Below are 6,000 nucleotides of genomic sequence, written 5' to 3'. Positions count from 1 at the left end.
GGGGCTGGAAAACAGGTTGAAAGACATGAACTGGCAAATAGTGCACAGGAAACTACCAGTGAAAGAAATCATGTACAGACACGGAATAAGTAAGACAAACAGGTGTCCGAGAGAGGGGTGTGGAAGGGAAGAATCGATAATACACGTGTTTTGGGAATGTAATGTGGCTAGGGAAGTATGGCAGAAGGTTGGAACATGGTTGGAAAACATAGGAAAAGGGTTTAGAGTAACGTGGGAAGCGGTAGACAAAGGGTTAGGAGGAATGGGGAAGGGAAGAAGCAGATTCATGCTATGGCTAACAATAAGCCTGGTTAAGAGAGGGATATGGGAGGACAGACAGGTGGAGGTGAAGGGAGGGAAGGGAAAGGGAGTGATGGGGATAGTCAAGAAAGTCGAATGGGAAATTAAGACAAGAATGAAAGAAGATGAAATGGACTTGGGGTAGGAAAAAGGGAAGGAAAAGTGGGGGAGATTATGGGACATGTGTATGAAAAAGATATGATGATTAAAATGAATGTAATAGTGGTGTTGAAAAAGAAATGAAAATGAAAGTTCTGTAAATAGTTTGTAATGTGTGAAAATGTGTGTAAATAAACTTTTGTAAAAAAAAAAAAAAAAAAAATTGTTCTTATCAGTTTAATATCTGATACGTCCTCTACCCGAGGACCATATATTAAATGGATTTTTAGGCCCGGGAGTCGGAAGAGGGGCTTGCTCCGTCCACTCCACGCATCGACCAGGTATTGCATTGCCTCCTGGCACGGTGCACCCTCATAAACGGTCAAACGAAAGAGTAATTGACGAATGCTGGTGACTGGCCCCTGCTGGAAAGCTGTTGGGATTAGGGGTACGGCACCTTAGACCTTTGCCTAGCCTAGGCCCGGGGTTTCCTCGGTCCTTTTGCGCTAGGGAGTCCCCCTTTTCCCGCTTTTTCATTTTCCCTCCATTTTACTTAAAAAACAAACAAAAAAAAAAAAAAAGGCGAAAGACTTAATTTTCCCCCTCCCTGTGTTTCTCCAGGCAAAGGCTGTGCTGCCTCGTCACCCACCCGACGACCCAAGGGCGCTTTTGCTGCAGGTTTTCGTCGCTCTACCTCGAGCCCTCTTCCTTGAGCGGCCGGTGGCCTACGGAGGCCCGGGCGACCGGCGAGCAGGGCTGGAGTTTCTCTTCATTCACGTACAAATCTTTCGCCTTTTACTAAAGATTTCCGTGGAGAGGAACGTTGACAAGTTCAACTTATTTTTTGAAGGCTTTGTCTTTGCAAAGCTGCTCTTTTGCTGGTGGAATGACAGAAGGTGTGTGGGCGTGAAGGCGGCCGGTCAGCGCCGTCCACTAGTCCGGGCCCTCAAAAGGTAGGGCCAGTGGCCCGGCGCCTATTTCAGGTTATCGCTTCTCGGCCTTTTGGCTAAGATCAAGTGTAGTATCTGTTCTTATCAGCCGTGGGGAGACATACAAACCGACCTGGACGTGGATTTTATAGAAACTGATATTAAAATTTTAGGCATTAAATTTGACAGAGAGGGAGGTGGACGGGGTAACTGGACTGACGTGTTAGGGAAAGTCAGGCAACGACTGGGGTTTTGGGGACTGAGACGAATGACAATCGAAGGCAAAGTTTTAATATTTAAATCTGTGATTTTACCTTTGCTTTTATTGTTGTGTTCTGTTTTTAGTCCCCCCAGACCTTTTATTTTACAGGTGGAGAGAGCGGTTTTTTATTTCCTGTGGGGGTCCAAGTGGGAGCGACTCAGAAGAGAGGTGGTGAAGAAAGGACCAGACAATGGAGGGAAGGGGCTCCCAGACCCCCACCTGTTTTTAACCAGCAAATTCACCGCACTACACATTACCTATGCGACGACCCCATCCAGAGAGAACAAGACGGCCAGCATGGTGAAATTCTGGATGGGGTCGTACTTGAGAAGATTGCGCATTTTAAAACCTGATCTTAGAACCCCAGTGGCTTTTAATTTGTCAAAAGAATATGATTTTATTAGAAAGTTTTTAAAGAAGTTTGATTTAGAAAAGGAGGATGTCACCATTTTAACTAACGCTAAATCCATTCTCTCTGTTGTGCAGGACCGGGAAGAAGTGAGTCCCGTCCCAGGCCTCACTTTGAGTGAGGCCAGAAGAGTGTGGAGGAACGCGGCTCACCCCGCCCTCCCGAACAAACTAAAAGATCTGACGTGGATGGCGGCTCATGAGATCCTCCCGGCCAGGGCCGTGATGCACTCCCGGGGGATGGCAACGAATCCCACGTGCCCACGGTTTGGGTGTGGCGAGCCAGAAACCGTGCGGCATGTGCTCTGGGAGTGCAGCGTGGCGAGGGACCTGTGGGCCAGAACCGGCCCGCTACAATGCCCGAGCCTACCAGCAGGGGAGGTCCACCCGCGAGTTTACCGGCTAGCGGTGAACGGGGTGGGTCAGGGTGTCGAAAAATTGCCAGCCGCCGAGTTCACTACGCTCTGGCTCACCCTTACCAGCGTGACAGCCGCCTTGTGGACCTCCCGCGACCTGCTGGTGGGGAAGCGAGTGACGGTGCCCCTGCACGCGTTGGAGCGGCTGGCAACATCGTCGCGGCAGGAGGCGCTGCGCGTCGCCAATCGGAGGAGGGGGCTGGGGTCACACGCAGGGGGGTCCAGACCACCACGGGCGATGGCTCCCGTCAATGCACCGCCAATTGATCACGAGAAGGACGGAGCATCGGGCACAGGGTGAGGATCTCCGCTGAGCTGCAGAACGTGACACCGGACTCGACGGAGGAGCGGGGTGGTGCAAGGAGGACGAGGACTCACCCCGGTTCTGCACAAAGGAACGTGTTTTACTTGCATTGTTTTACCTGGACTTTTTTATTGGACTTTTTTCGAACATTTTAAACTGATATTACTCTTCACTTTTAAAAACAAGATGAACTTTTAACATACTGAAAGAAGCTTTTTAATGTTCTTTTATCTGCACTGACTTTTTAGGCAAACAAAAGCTTTTAAGAAAATGTTTAAAGTATGTTTTATTGTTTTTTATGTGAAGATGTGTTTTAAAATTGTGAGAGAAAAATGTTTTAAAATGTAAAATGGTGACAATAAAAACTTTTTCGAAAAAAAAAAAAAAAAAAAATCTGTTCTTATCAGTTTAATATCTGATACGTCCTCTACCCGAGGACCATATATTAAATGGATTTTTAGGCCCGGGAGTCGGAAGAGGGGCTTGCTCCGTCCACTCCACGCATCGACCAGGTATTGCATTGCCTCCTGGCACGGTGCACCCTCATAAACGGTCAAACGAAAGAGTAATTGACGAATGCTGGTGACTGGCCCCTGCTGGAAAGCTGTTGGGATTAGGGGTACGGCGCCTTAGACCTTTGCCTAGCCTAGGCCCGGGGTTTCCTCGGTCCTTTTGCGCTAGGAAGTCCCCCTTTTCCCGCTTTTTCATTTTCCCTCCATTTTACTTAAAAAAAAAAAAAAAAAAAGGCGAAAGACTTAATTTTCCCCCTCCCTGTGTTTCTCCAGGCAAAGGCTGTGCTGCTTCGTCACCCACCCGACGACCCAAGGGCGCTTTTGCTGCAGGTTTTCGTCGCTCTACCTCGAGCCCTCTTCCTTGAGCGGCCGGTGGCCTACGGAGGCCCGGGCGACCGGCGAGCAGGGCTGGAGTTTCTCTTCATTCACGTACAAATCTTTCGCCTTTTACTAAAGATTTCCGTGGAGAGGAACGTTGACAAGTTCAACTTATTTTTTGAAGGCTTTGTCTTTGCAAAGCTGCTCTTTTGCTGGTGGAATGACAGAAGGTGTGTGGGCGTGAAGGCGGCCGGTCAGCGCCGTCCACTAGTCCGGACCCTCAAAAGGTAGGGCCCGTGGCCCGGCGCCTATTTCAGGTTATCGCTTCTCGGCCTTTTGGCTAAGATCAAGTGTAGTATCTGTTCTTATCAGAGATGGCGTTCAACAATGTGCGTATGCCGGTCAGGTTGATGCGGCTTAGAAATTCTGTCAGAATTGAATTGAACGAGACAAGCACCGAGGCACAGGGAGCTGGATTTACTTTACAGAAAATTGTACAAGGAATCTTACGAGACATTTGTAGGCAACAGACGGAAAACATCTTTTGTCTTCAAGACTTTACGTCTGCTGGCTACGTGGATATCACTTACCAAGACATGGAAACATGCCAAGACTTTTTAGCTACGTGGGAAAGAAGAAAAGATCATCCGGCCATCGGGGGACTAAAGGTGAGAGCGATGTACATCTGGGAGGAGGTTAATGTTACAGTACATATGTACAATCCGTTTGTTGAGGAGGAAGACATTAAGCACTACCTGCAAAGATACTGTTTAAATGTGGAAGGGGGACAGAAGGTACTCAACCAGTTTGGAATATGGAATGGGAGGAGAAGGTACAGGGTAAAGTTCCGACCAGATCCGGGGGCTCCGGGTGGAGTGGCACATCCTCCTGGATCCTTTGCGATCGGGCCACATAGAGGCTTTCTTTTCTACCCGGGACAACCTATGCACTGTTGGAAGTGTGGAGCGGTAGGCCACACAAAGGCTACCTGTACAAGCAGCCAAAGATGCAGACACTGTGGGTCAGAGGAGCACGGAACCTTTAACTGCAAAAGCCCCAAGAAATGTAGCTTGTGTGATGGTGAAGACCACCTGTACAAGAGCTGCCCCACAAAGAAAAGAACATTCGCGGAGCTGTTCTCCTCAGACTTTTTGGAAGGAGAAATGGAAACGCAGGTGGAGGCAAAAAGTTTGAAAAGACAGAGTGAAGCACATGGAACAATAGGGGAGGAGCAGGTGTGTGGAGAAGCAGGACAGGCTGAACCAATCGCACTGACGTCTGAGAAAAGAGCGGGAACGAAGACAAAGAAAACCAAAGAGCTGAAGGAAGGAAAAGGAAAGAAGGAGACACAAGAGGCAAAAGAGGGACGAGAGAAAGAAGGTGCCCCCTGTAGGGAGGTGGAGCAACAAACGGCAGGCAAACGCCCATTTACTGGGGATGAGCTGGGGGCTGGACCAGTTAGAAGAACACGCCCCGGAGGGATAAGCTGGAGCCAGATAATGGAAGGAGAGGAAGAGGAGACAGAGCAGCTCTATGAAGACATACTAAACAGTCTAAACGATGAGGTACAGAAAATACCTATGACATACTCCGGAGCAGAAGGGGTGAGTATGAATACTGTAACAGGGTCAGAAGACCTAAGGAAGACTCAAGGGAGCGATGAAGGGACTAACGGAATGGAACAGACATAAAGAAAAACAGTATGGAAAGGACACTAAAAATAGGGACGTTTAACGCCAGAGGACTGAAAAATGTGGAAAAAAGAAATTTGGTTTTTAGGTTCATAGAAGATTTAAGTTTGGACATTTGTTTTATTCAGGAAGCGCATCTAAAGGATTTAAAGGACATTAAAAGATTTCAAAAGGATTGGGGGAGGGGGAAATCTGTGTGGTCCATAGGGGGGGTACACTCAAGTGGAGTTGGGATTTTGTTTAAGGGATGGGAAATGAACATTAAACAAATTATAGGAGGTGAAGTGGGGAGGATGGTTGGAGTGGATTTACGTTGGGGGGGTGTAAAGATGAGGATTTTGAATATATACGGACCACAACATTTAAAAGACAAAAGGGTTTTTTACGAGGATGTCAAGCTATTAGGTGCAACAAGTAATTTTTTGGTTATGGGAGGGGACTTTAATATTAATCTGGCAGGAGCAGGAGACGAAGTAACAGGAATAATTGCAGATATAATTAAAACACATAAGTTAGTGGACATAGGAAGGAAGGTAGGAAGGGGAATGGAAGGACCAACATGGAGGAATACAAGGGGGGATGAAAGTAGACTGGATGGGATTCTCGTGAGCAGAAGTATGGAAGTAGTGGCAGGGGAAACAAGAAGTGTGAACTTTTCTGACCATGACCTGGTGATGGCTGAGGTAAAAGTGAGAGGAAGAAAATATGGGACAGGGTACTGGAAATTAAATGTCAAAATATTAGAGAAAAAGGGGATAGAA

The 6,000-nt window shown here is 47.6% G+C and overlaps 4 non-coding genes and 2 pseudogenes across 4 annotated transcripts; all 6 read left to right on the top strand.

Moving 5' to 3' along the window:
• Positions 1 to 590: 590 nt before the first annotated feature.
• On the top strand, positions 591 to 774 carry LOC134306084 (U2 spliceosomal RNA). Its single transcript, XR_010008902.1, has one exon. It is a non-coding gene; the product is annotated as a U2 spliceosomal RNA (small nuclear RNA).
• A 379-nt stretch (positions 775 to 1,153) lies between these two features.
• LOC134306151 (U5 spliceosomal RNA) lies at positions 1,154 to 1,268 on the top strand. The gene has a single exon (XR_010008955.1). It is a non-coding gene; the product is annotated as a U5 spliceosomal RNA (small nuclear RNA).
• Positions 1,269 to 1,385: 117 nt separating this feature from the next.
• Positions 1,386 to 1,553, top strand: LOC134306086 (U2 spliceosomal RNA; annotated as a pseudogene).
• A 1,526-nt stretch (positions 1,554 to 3,079) lies between these two features.
• On the top strand, positions 3,080 to 3,264 carry LOC134306203 (U2 spliceosomal RNA). Its single transcript, XR_010009003.1, has one exon. It is a non-coding gene; the product is annotated as a U2 spliceosomal RNA (small nuclear RNA).
• Positions 3,265 to 3,636: 372 nt separating this feature from the next.
• On the top strand, positions 3,637 to 3,751 carry LOC134306150 (U5 spliceosomal RNA). The gene has a single exon (XR_010008954.1). It is a non-coding gene; the product is annotated as a U5 spliceosomal RNA (small nuclear RNA).
• Positions 3,752 to 3,868: 117 nt separating this feature from the next.
• LOC134306092 (U2 spliceosomal RNA) lies at positions 3,869 to 4,006 on the top strand (annotated as a pseudogene).
• Positions 4,007 to 6,000: the final 1,994 nt, after the last annotated feature.

The sequence above is a fragment of the Trichomycterus rosablanca genome, unplaced genomic scaffold, assembly GCF_030014385.1.
Source record: "Trichomycterus rosablanca isolate fTriRos1 unplaced genomic scaffold, fTriRos1.hap1 scaffold_187, whole genome shotgun sequence".
Lineage (NCBI taxonomy): Eukaryota > Metazoa > Chordata > Actinopteri > Siluriformes > Trichomycteridae > Trichomycterus > Trichomycterus rosablanca.
This window is presented reverse-complemented; position numbering and strand designations above follow the sequence as displayed.